Source organism: Tursiops truncatus, chromosome 1, assembly GCF_011762595.2.
Source record: "Tursiops truncatus isolate mTurTru1 chromosome 1, mTurTru1.mat.Y, whole genome shotgun sequence".
Lineage (NCBI taxonomy): Eukaryota > Metazoa > Chordata > Mammalia > Artiodactyla > Delphinidae > Tursiops > Tursiops truncatus.
The window spans coordinates 48693413-48714227 of NC_047034.1; positions in this window are offsets into that span (position 1 = coordinate 48693413).

Consider the following 20815-nt stretch of genomic DNA (forward strand, 5'->3'; position numbering starts at 1 on the left):
GGAGGCCCAACCAAAGTCATTCATTCTCATACTGGGCCAGAGTGCTTCCCTCAGATTTTATTTATGGGTACTGAAAGAGAAAAACTCTCTCTTTTGCTACACTCAGATTAAGGAGCTTGGAAATACCATCCTTCTCCCCATTCAAAGTGTATTTGTAATACTGAGGAAGAAAGTCAATACCCAAAAAGCAGCAGAGGAGAAAACATGAGTGAGGGTGAGCAATCAAGAGAAAAATGGAGGGCTTCCCTGGTGGCGCAGTGGTTGAGAGTCCGCCTGCCAATGCAGGGGACACGGGTTTGTGCCCCGGTCCAGGAAGATCCCACATGCCGCGGAGCGGCTGGGCCCGTGAGCCATGGCCGCTGAACCTGCGCGTCCGGAGCCTGTGCTCCGCAATAGGAGGGGCCACAGCAGTGAGAGGCCCGCGTACCAAAAAAAAAAAAGAGAAAAATGGAGCAGTGTTTAAACTCTTGGTTCAGTTGAACCTGATCTAGATCCACCCCTCTTCTTCCCACTTACATGAACTAAAACCTGCATTTTTTACTCTCAGCCAGCTGGAGCTGAATTTCTGTCTCTTTTAACTCAAAAAGCCCTAATACTTCACTGTCACTTCTGCATTGATCTCTTGCCACATACACCTTCTGGGCCACTTAACGCAATGCTGTGCCTTCTCATTGGTTAACTGCTTCATGATAATCCTTGCTTCCTCCTCAGCTGGTTGAAGGTGCCTCTAGGCAGGGCTGTTGTCCTAGAGCTACTCTGATGCCCAGGGGTCAGGGTCAGTGCAGGCACATGACATGTGTGAGGGCTCACTCCGTCTTAGATTCTCTCCGTCCTGGGCGAGCTGAGATCTACGAGCCCGTGTGAGGTTAGATCAGAGACATGGAACCAGAGGGCACATCGAGTCCCCCTACTCTTGGATATGAAGGGAGGGATGAAGGAGGGGGAGGAAAGAGGAGGCTGCTCAAAGCCCCAGAAAGCAGGGCTCCCCTGTGTCTCTTCTTTCTGCCACAGGACACCCCTGTTCTTGGGGGGCAGCTACCAGGGACCCGCCCCCTCCCAGCACCCGGTAATGGAGGGCTCTCAGTGCCAGGAGCCATCACTTACATCTTGCACTGGGGCTCCAGGGAAGTGTTTCCAGCCTGAATGATGACAGATCAAGAGAAGAAGAATATCACATACCTGAGTTTCCCAAAATTAAAATGGAGAATAGGGCCTCAGGGAAGACTGCCTGGATAATTAAGGCATTAATTCAGGCTCTGGTTTGCCCGAGAGCGCCACTGAATTTCTCCCAATAAATATCGGCGGCTCTAAGGCAGTCTCCCGGCCAGGGTGCAGGATCATAAAAGACCCCCTTCCTCTCTGTCCCCTGCCTGTCACCCTCAGGGAAGATCTCAGAAGCAGTAACATCAAGGAGTTGAAGTTCTTTACTCAAAATGCCTCTCTTACGAGTTAAGGCTGGATAAGGTCTGGAAAGGCAACTAACTACATCCCAGAAAACTGAGGAACAGAGAAGGGACAGGATTTGCCTGAGGTCACACAGCTGTTGGTAAGCGAGAATGGAATCAAGAATTCAATACCCTGATATCAGGATAATACATTTCCAACTTGATTCCAGCAAACATTTCTCGGAGCCTCATTCACAACACGCCAATATGCACGCGCACACACACACACACACGTATACAAGCACGCACGTGCACACACACATGAATCCATCCTTTCTACACAGGCCTGTCTCCTCGTTGTCACCCAGTAACTCTGCGCTTTTGTTTGAGATGCTTCCCCCGCCCCCCACCCCACCCCCCACCCCCGGCAGCCCTCACACCTTCCCTCCCTCTCCAATTTCACCCACCAGGAAGCTTTAGTTCAAGACCTCTCTTCTATTACCTGCCAGGGCTCCGTTCCCTTGTTTGAACAACTCCAGCACTTGGAGTTTTCATACAACACATCTTAACCCTGAATCCTATGGTGCTGATCTCATCTTCCCAACAAGACGGCAAATTCCCTGCAGATTCCTCTGGGTAGCCCCTGCCCCCTACCCCAGCCCAGCCCAGCCCACAGCGAGAGCTCCGTCACTCCCCGCTCCTTGGAAATCAGGGATCCAAGTCCAGACCAGGATTTGCTGACTTTCATGGCCTTGGATAAACCCCACGGTGCACCTGCCCCTCCGTCCCCACCCAGACATGGGCATCAACTCTACCGAGGGCCAAGTTTATGCCACACTGTGATGGCTCTCTGACCTTCTCTCTGTCCCATGACAGCATCCAGCCCAGTCCTGCCACCTCCCTGCTCTCTCCACGGGTTCCCAAAAGCCTCCAAAGGATGCTGCTGTCTGCAGAACTCTGTGAGGGCACGTTCACCAGCTGCTCTGTCCTCCCTGCCCGCCTTCAGGGCCTTCTCTGGACTCGCGCGGGAGATGACAAGGAGCAGCGTACCCAGTGGAGGCACTGGACGGGAGCTCTGGGTTGGATCCTGGGTTCTGGTCCTGTCCCCCCACCCACTGCCTGTCCATGTGCCCTTGCCCACTCTCTGTAGGCTCACTTCTGTTCAATGAGGATGCTAGAGTTCACTGCTGCTCCCTAAAGACTCAGTACTTTTTGATGTCTTTAAGTAGACATCAGTGTCTCCACACACAAATGACAAGCAGAGCAGCTGAAAGTATGGCCTTAAATGTCCTGGGCACGTAAGAAGAGAAGAAGGAAAATTAGCCCTTTTCTTGGAAATCTGGTTTGTATCTCCCAGAAGAGTGTGTGCAGTCAATGCTAGAAGCTACGAAAATCTCTGAGGCAACAATACACCCACCTGACACATATACACACTCATCGCCACCATGCACGGCTTCCCAGGAGCATGGCAATGGTTAATCATATCTGGGACCCAGCAACTTGTACCAAGGCCCATCATTCAGATAGTAACAAATAGAACTGCCACTGAGCAAACCACATTGACGCTCTAAGTCAGCTCCTCAGATCACAGATGTTTTCTTCAACTGTAAATGAGGGACGGACGAGACGTGGGGCAGGGAAGATGAGATCCAACCTCCCGCAGGATAGGCAGACCTTGGGTTCTGAAGCTCCGAGTTATATATGCCCCTCTCTTTCCCCTGGTGTCCGAGTATGCCCAAGTGCGACCCTTCATCTCCACTGCAAGGCTGACCTGTCCACCTAGACTTCACCTAAGCTCAGAGGATAGTTCAGTGCTGGGAACAACTGGTGTTCACATCCTCCCTCCCCGAAAACAATGACTTCGAGGAGTGGGACTGAGTCTATTATTACAACTATCAGTGCCACTGCTCACTTTAGAGCCACAAGTCACCGGGGTGGAAGGCACCTGGAGAAGGTGAGCCTGCCCATCGCCCTCCCACACTCCAGCCCCACCAACTTAAGTATCAGTGACCAGATGGTGCCAGTCCAAAGAGGTGGTCCGGCAGAGAAGTCAGCCCATCTCAATAGTAGCCAAGTATCACCTGCTGGTCACCTGAGCAGGTGAGAACCAGGCTCCTATTCCCACCGCCCCAAGCCCGGCCCTGAGTAGGTTCTCCCTGAGGGCTGCCTTTTCCCTCCCGGCTGTAAAGTGAGCAGGTGTCTCCGGACCAGCACCCTGAGGTGAGTTGCTGTCCTGCAGCATCAATAATTAACGCTCTGCAAAATGCCTTTTCTGCCTTCAGCTGGGATTTTTTTTGTTTCTTGATAAGAAGGGGAAGTATTTACTGTCATGGAACACGTCTGACTAGAATCCCACAGAGCACAATACCGAGGAAAGCCCTCCGTGGTGAAACGGCCACTCCCCGCTCCACCCAGCAGGCTGCGGCCATGTGCTGTCACCAACTCCATCGCCCAGGACAGTGGACACAGTCACACTGAGTTTAGACTTCACGAGCCCACAAATGACTAAAACATGCAAAGTAAATGAAGGCTTGAGGCCCAAAGACGCGGAATTATGGATGGAGGAGGGAGAGGTTCGGAGGTGACGATGGGTCCTTTTATCCCCGCCCCTCATCCCTGAACCTGTGGGGTCTTTAGTTTGGGGATGGAGATGTAAGCAGGTCTCTGAGGCTGTCTGGATGGGAGCCTTCTTGAGAAGGAACCTGTCTGCCTCCCCGTACCAAAACAAGCCGCATGTTGATTTGGGGGCCAAAGTGCAAGACAACCATATGGGGATGGGAAGAAAGAAAAGGCAGGGTTGGAAGAACATTCAGATACGTTCTTATTCTTTCATTCCTTACTTTGTATCTCTTCGGTTTGGGAAGTTGCTTGGAACTTTCTGGCTTCCTAGACAGCTATGCTTTAGAGATAATTAGACCAATCCTAAGAGAAAGCAGGTTAGAGCTAAAATAAATGAGGTCGTGAGTCAAGCCTGTGGGATGTTTTATTTCTGTGCAGGAAGGTAGTGGCCTTTCTTCAAAGTCGAGGAGAAAGGAACTGAATAAAGGAATTTGGGAGAGTAAACATTTCCTTGTTAGGCAATACTGGGAAGTTCCCATTAAGAGCTGTGGTCCTCGTTGATTAGGCCACATTCAATTAGCGAGCATGTCTTGGGTGCCCGGCTCTGTTCTCAGGAAGTCTGTAAAGAACTCTGTACCCCAGGTGCAAGGCAGGCTGCCCTAAGAGTGCACTGCCCAAGGTCTGCTTCCATAGAATGGAACAGTCCAAGCAGTGGTCCTGCAGCAGGTGGGGTCAGCAGCCACTTCCTTCTGGCATCTGAGAGGCAACCGCTGGAGGCCTGGAGTCAGGAAAGCCCTATCCTTGGCTGTGATGCCTGGAATTCCCACCATTAGAGATCCAGCCCTTTGCATGGAGGGAAAATGGTCCCAAGAGTCTTCAATTAAAAGCCAATAGAAAGTAAAGGCATTAACACACACCCCAGATTGGCTGACTCCCCAGGGGGAAGCATCTTGAGCAAATGGAACCCTGCCCGGAGGGTTGCAAGAAGGGATTTAGGAAAGATTAGAGGAGAGACTTCCTGGTGGTCCAGTAGTTAAGACCCCACGCTCTCAATGCAGGGGCACGGGTTCAATCCCTGGTTGGGGAACTAAGATCCCGCATGCCACACAGCCAAAAAAAAAAAAAAAAAAAATTAAAGTAACCTGCAGTAATTAGGAAGAACAGGGTCTACCATAGCAGCCTGTAGCAGCCAAGGTTGGTGACACCCATGGTGGCCCTCTGCCTTCGACCACAGGCTGCCAGGCAGTGTGGGCTTATATAAAGTAACACATCAGACACAGATCCCCGACCTCCTATTGCCTGCATTCTAATGGAGGATAGAAACAATATCAAAAAAATTTTTTTAGGTATAACAAATGACGTTTTAGATGGCGGTAAAGGCTAAGGAAGAAAAATAAGGCAGGGAGATGTAGTCGCCTAAAGTTTAGAAAGAATGACCAAGGAAGATCTTCCAGAGAAAGTTACTTTTGAGTAAACTTCTGAAGGGAGTGGAGGATAGAACTATGGAGATATGCGAGGAAATACATTCTGGACAAAGGGAAGAGCTAGTGTAGGTGCCCTGAGGTGAGAGCAGGCCTGGGGAGAGAGGAGGGACGGGAGACTGCTGGCTGGAGCACAGGGACGGCAGGGTAACGGATTGATGCTGCATGTATACATGGCCCTCACTGACCTCTGCTGTCTTCAGCCTTCAGCCTTCAGCCGTGCAGGAGTGTCCAGCACACACCCTACTAGAGCTTGCCTACTTTGGGCAAAGCCCCAGGCTTAGCCCTTTCGTGCCCGATCGCCAATGGAAAATGTCAGATGGGCTTTCCCTCAGGAACACCTGGCTCTGCATTCAAGAGAGGTGTGAGCTAATAAGGACCTACTGTAGAGCACAGGGAACTCTACTCAATACTCTGTAATAGCCTATATGGGAAAAGAATCCGAAAAAGAACAGATATATGTATAAGTATAACTGATTCGCTTTGCTGTACACCTGAAACTAACACAACATTGTAAATCAACTATACTCCAATAAAAAAATTTTTAAAAAAAGAGTGAGGTGTGGGGAGGCGGACCTAGCCCTGCAGCCCCCCCTTCCTGTGACCTCACTGCCCCCCAGTATCACCTGGTGGCCCCAAGAGCCCACTCCTCCCCTCTAGTGGAACCTAGAAGGTGCTGAGAGGGCTCCTGGCTGGGAGGAAGATCTAGGCTCAGCACCGGCTCAGCCACTCAAGAATCAGGAAGACGTGAGCAAGTCATCCGACGTCCCTGGACCTCAGTGAGGACACTGGGTAACTCCTCTCTGACATCTCTTCCAGCCCCTGGTGAGCCCCCTGCTCTACTGATAGACCAGCCTTGCCCATGTGTCCATTTGTGTCTCCTCTCAGACCGTGAGCTGACATTCTAACAGTAGCCCTGTAGTCACACAGCCAGATGCCTAGGGAGCCTCTGGAGCCAGCAGACCCTGAGGTGCTACCTTAGGCCCCAGACCTTCTCAGTGGCGCGCTCACACCCCAGGTACGGCCACCTGGGCCGCCATCTCAGCTTGTGACCACGCCCAACAGTGAGGAGGAATGAAGTGATTCCATGTCTTGCAGGCCCCCCACCAGTGGTGTTTTCTATTGCCCAGGCTCACACCAACTGCAAGGGACCTCAAGCCCAGGGTCCACAGAGCTCTTATGAAAAGGCTTTACAAGGAAATAAGCCACCAGCCCTCCAAGGCGACCGCCTTCAATCAGGATGGCAAGTGGTCACTCACCCCGCAAGGCAGCTGCTCCCCAGCTCCGCTCACCAGGAGCCCAGGCTGAGTCTGCAGTCTGTGCCAGGGCACCCACACGGTTCCCTACTCTGGCATCTCTGCTGAGGCAGGTAACGGGGAGCTGGCTGGAACTATGGCCAGTTCTGCCAGCCTCAAGCCACTGTCTTTCATTCCAGGGTCTGGGTTGGCTCGTTTTTTTCTTACAGGGATGAAATTCAGTCTATCATCCCTAGGGATGGCAGGTATCAGTGGAACAGGAGGAAGGAAGTAGCAAAATTGCAAGAATGACCTCCGATGTGGCTAAATCCTTAGGCTGACCTGGCCAGTGTGAACCACAGAGGCTTTCAGGGCTCCGTCAACAGATTCTTTTTTTGTTTTTTCCCAGAAAAATCACAGTTTTATTAATTAACCACTTGACAAACATTTATACTTTTTCCCTATATTTTCGGCTGCATATTCTTTGGTCATTTCTTTTTTTATTAATTTTAATTGGAGTATGGTTGATTTACAATGTTGTGTGCCAACAGATTCTTAAAAAAAAAAAAGACTTAAGGTTCCCAGGCAAACAGCGCAGAAACCTCACCCCTATCCTAGGCCCACGAAGGCCACCGTCCAGCGCACACTTTGAGGGGCTCTTCTTCCACTTAATGACTCCTTGAGAATTCATGCTGAATGGAAGTGGGAGTGCTGGGCAGGGAAGATATACATAATGTCATTTGATTGGCTTTGCCAGATGTCTGGTAGAACAAACAGCATTTGCAGCCACTTAGACCCAGTGTTTCCCCCAAGGCAATTTTTGGATCATTTTGTCTGGGAGGCACCAGAAGAGCTGGTTTCTGTTCTCTCTTCTCTTTCTCACAGCTGCTCCGGTAACATCTGTGCCTCCTCCTTGGTGACCTTCCAAACCCTTAGGCAGAAAAGCATCTGCACTCTCGGAAGACTTGGGGGGACGTCTGTAGCCTGAGACAGGATGCTTGTGAAAGGAGCAATACGAAGTGTGCCTTGGCATGGACAGAGCCCAGGAGGAAGTTTTGTGGGTGGAAGAGAAAGAGTGAGTGCCTGGAACGTGTGTGGGAGAGGGTATGTATTAAATACTAGTTTATCAAGACGTGTTTGTTGAGCATTTGCCTTAGCAGGTGTGGCACAGCTGTGTGGGATGCAGCTGTGACTGGGACCTGGCCATTGCCCTCAGCTAGCTTACCGTCGACCAGAGGAGATGGAAATGAAGAGCTACTTCAGGGCTGTGGGGTGAGCGCTAACAGGAGAGCTAAATGAAGGAGGGGTTTGAGAGTACACAGGACGGCACCCCACTGGGTCCTGGGGGCTAAGAAACATGGAAAGGCTGTCTGCGGGAACAGGTATCCAAGGTGAGACTTGAAGACTGGGCACAAGATGAAGGGTGAGGACTAGGGAAGAAGCTGGAGACAAAGAGGACAGTACATGTAAAAGCCTGCCGTCCTTTCATGTGGCCAGTATGGGATGACGGAGGAGCCACTGGAGACAAAGTTGGAGAGGCAGGACCCGACTGGGCATGGTGGCTTGAGGCGACAATGAGGAATTTAGCCTCTACCCACTGGGCAAGAGTCATTGGGAGGATGTGGGGAAGAGAAGCTGCATCACCAGATTCATTCTTTAGATAGATCTCTTGAACCAGGGGGTCAAGAATACAATGAAGGGAACCGGGCGGGAGGCCGACTAGCCAGTTAGGAAACTGTTGCCTACTTGATTTCTCCATTAAATACATAATATGCATCTCAGACTTGACAAAACCAATGCAGAATCCTTTATCTCCCCTTCCAGCCCACCCCCCTCCCCAAGTCTTCCTTCTCAGGAAATGGTACCAGACATGCAAGCCAAATACTCAGGGGGCATCCAGATGGCTATTTCCCTCATCACCACCACTTACCACCCGATCTGTTGGCAAGTCCTATGGACTTCACCTCCAAAGCACATCCCAAACCCATTCCATCGAAACCACCACAGTCCCAGCACCCTCACCACTTGCCGGGATGTCTGCAGTCAGCAAAGTGCTAGCCCTCCCCCGACTCTTGGTTCCCTTCAACCCATTTGTCACACGGCAGCCAAAGTGCAGTGTGCACACATTTTTATTGTAAGATATAACACACGTGCAGAAAAGTACAAAAAACGAAAATATGTAACTCTGTGGTTTGTCACAACATGAGCATACGTGCGATCACCCCCAATGGCAAGAAGTAAAACATTCCCAGTCCTACCCCAAAAGCCCTCCTTGTACTCCCTCCCTATCACTGCCCGTCCTATCCTGCCTGGCCTTTAAGGTAATCCCTTCTTCAACTTCCCTTCTACTTTACCACCTAACCACGAATCCCTAAAAGCTACTGCTTGGATTTGGGCTGATATCTGAACTCTACATAAATGGGATCACACTGCATGTATTATTTTGCGTTGGACTTCTTTCACGCAGCATTTTCTTTATGGGATTCATCTGTGTTGTGTGTATAGCTCTAGTTTATTTTGATTGTTCTACGGCAGTCCATTATTTATCCATTCTACTGTTGATGGGCATTTGGGTGGCTTCTAGTTGTTCAGCCAATATGAATAATGTTGCTATGAGCCCTTTGATATTTGTCTCTTGTGCCAGAATAGCCTTAAAATATGGATCAGACCATGTCTCTCCTCTGCTTAAAACTCTCCAAAATCTCCCCGTCATACTTAAAATTCAAACTCCTGACCTTGTCTTATAAGGCCCTCGCTTCCTTCTCATCCCTCCTCTTATATCTTCCTCCCTTTGCTAACAACTTTCCCACCTCATCAGTCTGTTGCTGGAACATGCCACGTTCACACCTACCTCAGGGCCCTTGCACTGCTCTCTCCTATCCCTAGACTGCAGATCTTGGCATAGTCAGCTTCTTATCATTTAAGTTTCAAACCAAATAACACCTCCTTAGACAACTCCCTTGACCACCTAATTTGGGAGAGAGCCCAGATCTCCCTCCTTCACATCCCCTTGTTTGGTTCTCTTCATGGCACTCTTCACTATGGGAAGCCATCCTATTTACCTGTCTGGTAGCTTGCTTATTGTTTATCTCCTCCCACTTCCCTGAGCTCAGGGACTTTTGTCTTGTTCACTGCTACATCCTCAGCAACTGTAACTGTGTCCGACATAGAGCAAGCATTCAATAAAATCTTGTTGAATGAACAAATGAATGAATGAATCTCCAGGAAAGATGGCAGCATAACTGGTCTGGTGGAAGTTGAAGGAAGTGGGCAGATAGAAAACAGTGAACATTTCTGAGAACTACGGAGGAAGAAAAAAGGAAGGAAGCGAGGCAGGAGGTGAACACTAATTGAAACTCTGTGCTCTGAACCCTGGGCCGAGGGCTTCCCCTTAGCCCCTGCGGCCAGGTCTCACGTGTGCCGGAGGGCTGCGTGCCCCTTGCAGCCCCGCTGATCCTGGAGCCCAGGAAAAGATGCCCAGTGAGGGAAGGAACACTGAACCTCCCTCAGAGCACAAGCCAACCCCTGCTGAAGCAGTGGAATAAGCAAGGCTGAATTTAATCCGTGTCTAGACGACAGGAGAAGAAGGCGGGGGTGTTTCATTGTTCTGAGAAGTCAAGGCAGCAGAATGAGATGGTTTGGGTTGTCAATCTGCCAGAATGACCTCTGGAAATGACAAACTTTCCCAACTACTGCCTCAGTAGACATCCAGTGATCAACAGAGGCCGGCACCAGACTCCGTATCTCACAGCTGGGCGCTGGGGTACGCTCCGAGAGGTTTCGGGTCCATCCCTGCACAGACCCAGAGCAGCCAGGCTGGGGTTTCAGTAGGGAAGACTGGGATGGAGCACAACCCTGAAGGAGAGACAGAAAGACTCCTCCTGGAGGTGGGACAGGAGCGTGGGGCTGCGAGGCAAGGACAGTGATTGGAAGAGCCCGGATGAGAATGGGGGGGGGGGGGGCAGGTCCAGCCCCACCCGTATGAGCTCAGGAGAGCATCTCAATCTGCCTGACTGACAATTACTTCCTCCTTAAAATGGACATGAATAAATACCCTCTTTGTTAACATCTCAATGTAATTGTAAGGATCAAATGAAATCACATACATAAAAGAGCTTTTTAGTAAGATGATAATAATGGGCTTGAAAGAGGTCCATTACTCAGAAAGTAAAAACAGATAGTAAATCATAGGCCAGATTTGGAATAAGTGGCAACGTCTGGGAGGATATTTTCCTTTCAGGACACTGTAGCACCCCAGGCCAGGAGGGTGGGAAACTTGTAGTGACTAAATGTCTAAGAGCACAATGAGATCTCTAGTAGTAAAAGAGAAAGGATTTTTATAATAACAAATGAAAACACAACTAAAATGCTAGGAACAAATTTAATAAGAAATATGCAAGATGTATGAAGACACGTTTCATTTAAAACACTACTTAAGGACAAAAAAGAACTTGAACAAATGGAAAATCATAACACGTTCCTGGATAAAGAAATTTAACATCCTGAAGACGTAAATTCTCCCTAAAGTTTACTTATGAGCTGAATGCATTCCCAATATAATCACCAGTAAGTTTGGGAGAGAGCTAGATAAGTTTAATCTAAAGTTCACATGGAACAATAAATAAGCAAGAATATCCAGGAAGGGCTTCCATGGTGGCGCAGTGGTTGAGAGTCCACCTGCCGATGCAGGGGACACGGGCTCGTGCCCCGGTCCGGGAGGATCCCACATGCTGCGGAGCGGCTGGGCCCGTGAGCCATGGCCGCTGAGACTGCGCGTCCGGAGCCTGTGCTCCGCAACGGAAGAGGCCACAACAGTGAGAGGCCCGCGTATTGCAAAAAAAAAAAGAATATCCAGGAAAATTCTAACAAAGAAATGTTATGAAAGATAACTAGTCCCCACATATTGAGGCACATTATAAAACTGCATTAATTAAAACATGCATTCTAGCATATGAATGGACAAATGGATCAATAGAACAGAATTAAAAATGTAGAAAGAGACCCAAATATCTCTAAGAAATATATTTCAGATCACTGAGGAAGTATGAATAGTCGATAAATGGTATTGAGACAACTGAGTAGACATATGGGAAAAAATTAAGTAGGATCCTTCCCTCAAGTCTTATGCCAAAATAAATTAACAATGAATCAAAGAGCTAAAAGTAACAAATGAAACCCTAAATAGCATTTTTAATGTCTAATTTTTGTAGTTGTGAAGGACTTTGTTAGCAATATAAAACCAAAACATAGTAATAAAAAGGCTGATACATTCAACTACATAAAAACTGTCATAAAAACATAAACAACTTCAAAAGCCAAACGACAAATTAGAAAACTACTTTCTGCATCTATACTGCAAAGGACAAATTTTCTTAACATATAATGACAAATTAACATGAAAAATATACAAAGGATATGAATGACCAATTCCCAATGAGGAAACATAAAGGGCTCTTAATATCTGAAAAGATGTTCAATATCACAATAAGAGAAATACACATTTAAACTAGGAGATACCATTTCTAATATCTTAGATAGTCTAGAACCCAAAAAGTTTGATAACACACTATGTTGCCAAGGATGCAAGGAAACAGCCACCATGTTGGTAAATGGATAAACTGGTACAACTTCCATGGAAGGCAAGTTGGGACTACAATGCAAAGTTTTAAACTCACTCTTTGGCTCCACAGTTCTACTTTTAGGAAATTTTCTTCATGTATATTTGCATATGTGCAAATGACATCTTTATATGTTTATTCATTGAAGCATTAATAGCAAAATATTACCCCAAAAAAGAAACCTATATGTCCTTCAAAAGGGCATCAGCTAAATAAATTATGGAATGTATATAGCCTTTGAAAAGAGAGAGGCAGATTTCAGTGTCCTGATCTGGAAGGATCTCCAAGATCAAGTGGAATTTTGATCAAGTATTTTCTTAAGTGGAAAAATACCTAGGTGCAGAACAATAAGTTATGTATGTTACTATTTGGTTCTGAGAAACTTATACGTTAAAATTTTATCTAGACATATATGGAAATGGAATGATACATGAGAAAGTGGTAACAGTGGTTACTTTCTAGGAGGGGCACTAGGTGGCTGGGGGAAATTTTAAATAAAGAAAAAAATTTTAAATAAATACACTGAAAACTATAAAACACTACTAAAAGAAATTAAAGAAGATACATTAAAAGACTTAAGAGTCTTAAGATCTCAATACCGCCCAAAGTGATCTACAGATTTAATGCATCCCCTATCAAAATCCCAACAACAGTTTTTGCATAAACTGAAAAATCAAGCCTAAAATTTATACGGAAATTCTAGAGGCCTTGAACAGCCAAACAATCTAGAAAACAAGCAAAGTTAGAGGTCTCACACTTCCTAATTTCAAAACTTACTACAAAACTACAGTAACCAAAACAATGTGGTACTGGCATAAAGACAGACATATATATCAATGAAATAGGTTAGAGAGTCCAGAAATAAACCCTCCCATATATGGTCAGACGATTTTCAACATGGGATCCAAGACTATTCAATGGGGAGAAGACAGTATTTTCAACAAATGGTGCAGGGAAAACTGGATATCCACATGCAACAAATGAATTTGGACCCTTAGCTTACACCATATACAAATATTAACTCAAAATGGATCAAACACCTAAATGTAAGAGCTAAAACCATAAAACTCTTAGAAGAAAACATAGGAAAAAAACTTCATGACATTGGATTTGGCAATGATTTCTTAAATGGGACACCAAAAGAAAAATAGATAAATTGGACTTCATCAAAGTTTAAAACGGTTGTGCATCAAGGGACACTGTCAACAGAGTGAAAAGACAATCTACAAAATGGTAGAAAATATTTGCAAATCATATACCTGATAAGAGTTTAGTATCTGGAATATATAAAGAATACATACAACTCAACACCAGCAACAAAACAAGCCAACTCCATTTTTTAATGGGCAAAGTAATTGAATAGACATTTCTCCAAAGATATACAAATGATCAATAAGTGCATGAAAAGATGCTCAACATCATTAATCATTAGGGAGATGTGAATCAAAAGCACAGGGAGATACTACTTCATACCCATTAGGATGGCTATTAATAAAAAAATTTTTTTTAAACAGGAAATAACAAGTACTGGTAAGGATGTGGAGAAACTGGAACCCTTGTGCATTGCTGGTGGAAATGTAAAATGGTGCAGCCACTGTGGGAAACAGTATGGCAGTTCTTCAAACAAATTAAACTTAGAATTACCATATGATCCAGCAATTCCACTCCTGAAAGTAGGGACTCAAACAGATATTTGTATACCCATGTTCATAGCTGTATTATTCACAATAACCAAAAGATGTAAGCAATCCATGTTTCCATTGGTGGATAAATGGATAAACAAAATGTGGTATATATACATACAACAGAATATTATTCAGCCTTAAGAAAGAAAGAAATCCTGACACATGCTGCAACATGAATGAACCTTGAAGAAATTATGCTAAGTGAAACAAGCCAGTCACCAAAGGACAAATATTATATGATTTCACTTATATGAGGTACCTCAAGTAGTCAGATTCATAGAGACAGAAAGTAGGATGGTAGTTACCAGGAGCTAGGGAAGGAAGGAATGAGGAGAGATTGTTTAATGGGTATGGAGTTCCAGAGTTTGGGAAGATGAAAAATTTATAGAAACGGAAGATGATTATGGTTGTACAACAATGTGGATGCGTTTAATGCCACTAAACTGTACACTCAGAAATGGTGAACATGGCAAACTTTATGTTATACACATTTTACCACAATAAAAAAATAAAGAGAAAGAAAGAAACATTAAATAATATACAAAGAAGAGTGAACTGTAGAGTCCACACTTCTGGGTGTGAATCCTCACTACTTCCGTTCATAGCTATGTCACCTTAGAAAGGTACTTAACATTTCTAAGATTGTTTCCTCATCCAAAAACATGGTAATAAAAGCACTGCCTACTATATTGGGCTATTTGGAGGCACATAAAGGCCTTAGAGCAGTGCCTGCCACTCTGTTAATGCTTAATAAGCAGTAGTTCCTCATTCATAATTGTCTTAGACATTTATTGAGCATCTATTAGATTCAGACATTATGCCAAGTGCTGGGAACACAGAGAGGGATAGGATGGATTCCTGCCTTTAAGAACTTCACCACTTGGTAAATGGGACCTTAACTGATTCTACCTTCACGCAGCCCTCACTGTAGGAGTAAGTGTTGAAATAGTCACTATGGAAGTACCCTTCAAGAAGAGAAACAAGAGACTCAATTAGACTGAACGCTCCAATGAGACCTATCTGAAAGTAGAATGAGCTACCCTGAAAAGCAGTGAGGCAGCCTGAATAGCCGCTTCTCAGACACATAGCAGGAGAGACTTGGAGGGTTAGACTAGGTGATCGTTGGGGTACCATCTGGCTCAGAGAGTCTCTGATGCTACAAAGTGAGGACAAGCACTGACTGATGAGTGGCCTGGCTGGGGAAAGGCTCCAGGGCATCAGCCTCCCAGACATCACCACTTCATGACATCATCCAAATTCCCCCCAGCAGGCACCTGAAGTCTCCAGATGGCAGGTGTGGATTCAAATTCAAAATGACAGACACAATTTTCACATAGATGAATGGAGAGGCACCAAGGCACACTCATCCCTGGATGACAGACAGAAGGGAAGAAAGGCCCAAAGAGGTCACTGTGGCCTTTTTCTGGGCCAGCATGAGCTCCAGAATAAAACACTGAAGCAGGATTCCTCAGTGAAGACGTGGAAGAAAACACCCCAACACTGGCTGTGAATCCACTGAGGGTCCCCACACCAGCCCCCAGCTCTGAGACACCCCAGCTGGTCTAGCAACCCGGAGGAGTCAGACAGCTTATTTTTTTTTATTTTTGCCCGCATTGGGTCTTCGTTGCTGCGCGCGGGCTTTCTCCAGTTGCGGCGAGCAGGGGCAACCCTTCGTTGCGGTGCGCGGGCTTCTCATTGCAGTGGCTTCTCTTGTTGCAGAGCACGGGCTCTAGGCGCGTGGGCTCAGTAGTTGTGGCTCGCGGGCTCTAGAGCGCAGGCTCAGTAGTTGTGGTGCACGGGCTTAGCTGCTCCGCGGCATGTGGGATCTTCCCGGAGCAGGGCTCGAACCCATGTCCCCTGCATTGGCAGGCGGATTCTTAACCACTGCGCCACCAGGGAAGCCCCCAGAGAGCTTATTTTTTAAGGAAAGGGAACAGAGGTCTGTTTCAGAGGGTGGAGGGGTTCGAGGGTGTCCTGCATGGAGGGAGAGGGAAAGGCAGGACTCCCCTCACCATCTTGTAGCTTCACCTACAGTCCAGACCAGCTGCAGCGAGAGTCGGGGTGGAGGAAGAGGATAGGCAGGGAAATGCTCCTGTGTGGTCTCAGCAGGGCAGCTTCCCTATTAGGGTCTCAGGGTAGAGACGATCCACCTTCTCTTGGCTGAGATCTTGACTTTCTTCTTCCCTGGCGTGCAGGGGTGGAGGGAACAAGTAGTGTGATCAGGTAAGGCCTCACTGAGCAAAGACCTGAAGGTGGTGAGGGGCAAGCCACACAGATATCCGCAGAAGAGCACCCCAGGCAGAAGGAGCAGCAAGGGCAAAGAACCAGAGGCAATGAGTGTGCTTAGCATAATGGGGACAGCAGGGAGCCTGTGTGACTGGAGCAGGGAGACACATGGGAAGAGCTATAGGACATGAAGTTAGAAAGGCAAGGGGTGGAGGTGGGGTTCAGGCCCTGTAGGGTTCTGCAGGCCACTTTAAAGATTCTGGCTTCTACTCTAAATGAGATGGGAAGCCCATTGAAGGGTTCTGAGCAGAAGAGTAAGATATCCTGATTTATGGTTTTTAAAGGGTTCCCTGGGCTGCTGGGTTGAGAATGCACTACAAGTAGGGCGGCATGACCACCTGCTTCAGTTAGTAGCAGGTGGTTGCAACAATCCTGGGGAGGGGTGACAATAGCTTGAACCAGGTTGGTAGCAGTGGAGGTGGTGAGAAGCAAATATATTTTGAAGGAGGATTTGCTGACAGATTGGACGTGGGGAGTGAAAGAAAAAGAGATATTAAGGATGACACTAAGATTTTTTGGCCTAGATCCTGGAAGGATGGAGTTTCCATTAACTGAGATAGGAAAGACTGAAGAAGGAGCAGGTTTTATGCGGAAGATCAAGCATTCATATTTAGACATGTAAGGTTTGACATTTCTCTTAGACATCCCCGGGGGAAATGTTTCATGGGCAACTTGGAGAGACACATGCAGGGTTCACAAAGAAGACCAGGCAAGAGCTCCATATCTCATATCTTATTAAACATATTTAATATATATTTAGCTAAATATGTACACATTTAGAAGTCATCTATGTCTAGAACCCTGGAGAAGCGATTCAGATAAAGAAGAGAAGAGGTCTAAAGACTCAGCCTAGGGGATCCAAGACTCACAGATTGACTGATTAGGAAAAATTAACAAAAGCCACTGAGAAGGAGTTACCAATGGCAAAGAAGAACCCAGGAGAGGTGGTGGGTCATGAAGTCAGGTGAAGCATTTCACAAAGGAATGAGTGATCAGCTATGTCAAATGCTGCCAGTAGGTCAAGTATCTCAAGATGAGAACTGGAAACAGAACAGAGGATTTAGCAACAGGATGGTCACTGATGATCTTAGAACAATTTTGGCGGAGTGGGGCAGAAGGGAGCCTCATTAAAGAAGGATCAAAAAGAACGGAATAGGGCTTCCCTGGTGGCGCAGTGGTTGAGAGTCCACCTGCCAATGCAGGGGACACGGGTTCGTGCCCCGGTCTGGGAAGATCCCACATGCCGCGGAGTGGCTGGGCCCATAAGCCATGGCCGCTGAGCCTGCGCTTCCGGAGCCTGTGCTCCGCAACGGGAGAGGCCACAACAGTGAGAGGTCCGAGCACCACAAAAACAAAAACAAAAACAAAAAGAACGGAATAGCCAAACAGTGCAGGGAAAAATCTCTCTTTGTAAGTGATTCCAGCTAATAAATGAAGAAGGAATGACAGGATTAGGATATCGGTAGGCATTGTGCAAGCCCGTAAGGAAATAAACAATCCAGGCAGGGATCAGCAAACTATAGCCCTTGGGCTATATCTGGTCTGCTTGTTTTTGTAAGTAAAGTTTTACTGGAACTCACCCGTGCCCATTCACTTATGTATTGACTCTGGCTGCTTCCACACTACAATTGCAGTGTTGAGTGGTTGTGATAGAGACCCATGGCCCACAGACTAAAATATTTACTGGCCATAAATAGAGAAAGTTTTCCAACTCTAACCCAGGCATATAATCCTCAGTGACTGCTGACGTCACATGAAGGGAAACAACCGGACATTATGTGCCTCTGATGGAAATACCTACCACCCCCTAGGAAGTAATCTTACAAAGTAACAAAAAAGCAAATCTGAACCAGATGGAACTAAATGCCAGCTTACAGGAACTACAGGGAACAAAAACATTCAACAACCGATGGGGATGCAACCACCTAACTCCAGAATGTAGGAAAATCCACAGAAAATATGACCAAGTTTCTTCAACAAATAAACCACGAGGCTGAGAAACAAGTGGGGTGAAGTAACCTACAGATAAATGACTTAAGAAACCTGTCAACAAAATATGAGGTGTGGCCCTTATTTGGATCCTGATTTAAACAAACAAACCACTTCTTAAAAAATAATACAATTGGAGAAATCTGAACACCAACTAGGTATCTGAAGATACTAAGAAATTATTGTTAATTTGGGGGAGTGTGGTAATGCTATTATGGTCTTTTTCTAATCCATTATCTTTTAGAGTCTAGTACTTAAATATTTATGGATGGAGTTATATGATGACTGGGATTTGCTTCAAAATAATCCAGTGGGGAGGTAGAGTAGGGAGATTGAGGTAAAAAAAGTTGGCTATGAGTTGATAATTACTGAAGCTGGGCTGTGGTCACTTGCAGATTCATTACACTACTCTCTCTACTTTAGTATATGTCTGAAAATTTCCACAATAAAAAGGTACTTTAAAAAGAAGAGAATAAAGGGAGAGAATTTGGACCCAACAAGTACAAGAAACTCTTTGGAGGAGTTTTTTTTGGGGGGAATTGTACTGCGTTAAGAAGCAAAATGGAGCAATTTCTGGAGGAGGAAAGAAGAGTTTTCAAAACATGGTCGTCTCCTTAAGTAGGGAATTTGGGATTGACAGATACATACTACTGTATGTAAAATAGATAAACACCAAGGACCTACTGTGTAGCTCAGGGAACTAAATTCAATATCTTGTAATAATCTTTAATGGGGAAGAATGGAAAAGAATATATATGTATATATACATATATATATATATATACACACACACATATACATATATATACACACACACATATAAAACTGTACCCCTGAAACACTGTAAATCAACTGTACTTCAATTTTTAAGAAGGAAAAATAATAAAAACAAACAAAAATTTTTTTAAACAGTGACATGACTGGGATAAGAACACAATTCTAGACTTACTGTGGTGGTAATTTCTCAGTGTACACAAATATCAAATCATTATGTTGTACACCTGAAACTAATAAAATGTTATCTGTCAGTCATCTCCACTAGACTCTCCCTTCACAGTCCCCACAGCTTCCACTGGAGCTTTCTTGCCTCTCCCTGGCTGCTCTCCTAAGTAACATATTTGGTTTCTTCTGAGACTTCCCACTCTGAGCCTCTAGGTAGCCAGTCAGAAGGCGAGTCTCTGATCTTGAGAAGCTGCCCTCTAACTACACAGTCAAGTCTAACCACAGCTGAAAAGTTAACTAAAAGACAAGGAGTGTGGGAACATGTAACTCAGAGGATGTGAGGGCCTTAAGGATACTCTGGTTCAGAGAAGAATAAGGAGGGCAGGGGCAAGGGCTGGGAAAGATGCCAAGTACTTGCTGGAGGAGATGAGACGCTGGAAGATGGGCAAAGAGGAGAGAGCAGTGCATTTTAGGAAGGAAAGTAACACGAGCAAAGGCTGAGACCAGAAGGGAAGCCCCTTCCACAGAGTTCACACTGGAAAGGACTGGGAATGACGTCATCCACCCTCCACGCCACCCTCTGATGTGTCCCTGTGAATTACTTCCCATGGGCCACAGTGACCCACAGCCAACTTTCTGGGCATCAGGGCCCACAGCTGTGGAAGGGAGACGCTGTCCCTGTGCGAGGCGTTAGGCACCCTCAGAGACGGAAAGTCTGCACGATGAGAATGGAGACGCCCCTGGTGAGTCCTGACACCAGAGAGATGCACTGGCAAAGGTGGGGCCCAGGCCGACCTCTCCATCTGGCATCTCTGTCCTCTGAGTTCTGCCCAGTCCTCTCGTGGATGACTCACGATGCTGAGAATATTCTCCATCTGACATGATCCACTCAGACTCCAAGCAGGATGGGCTTCATGAAGCTCTGGCGTCCTGATATTGTATGAATATTTGAGGTATCCATTTTACCAGGTCGAGTCCACAGCCTTCATCAAATTTTCAAGGGATTCTATGACTCCAAAGGTTAGGAATCACACGACTAGAGGCTTAATAATTGTTTGATGTACTGGATTTGGGGTGAGGTCTGAGGTATAATTACATCTGTTGGGACTCCTTCAAAGGTCCTCCTACCTCTCAAAATAGAAGATTGCTTCAGGATCAATGAAAACAAGAATTAAAATTCTCCAGTGGCAGGCCAATAGCAATGCAAACCTCAAGTACCCTCTACCTTTAGAGGCCAAACAAAATAGCAACCTTATCAGGAGCTACTTCCCACATAATAGCTGACATTACACACATTTCAAGCCATACGGTTTACAAAGCAAGTAAACAAAGCAAGTATTTCACTGGTACTTGCCACGTCATGCGGGATCTTAGTTCCCTGACTAGGGATCGAACCCAGGCCTCGGAAGTGAAAGCGCCAAGTCCTAACCAGTGGACTGCCAGGGAATTCCCCTCATTTGTACTTTATATTTGGACTTTGAGAATTTTGCTCTGAAAATTTTAAAAAGCAGACTAAAACCATAAAATGGAGTGCAATTCGTATTTTTCACAGAATTGTGTTTGTCTTAATGGCTTGAACGGCCTCTACAAATTGGCATCCCCCAAATCCTCACAACTTTACATCCCCATCAAAGG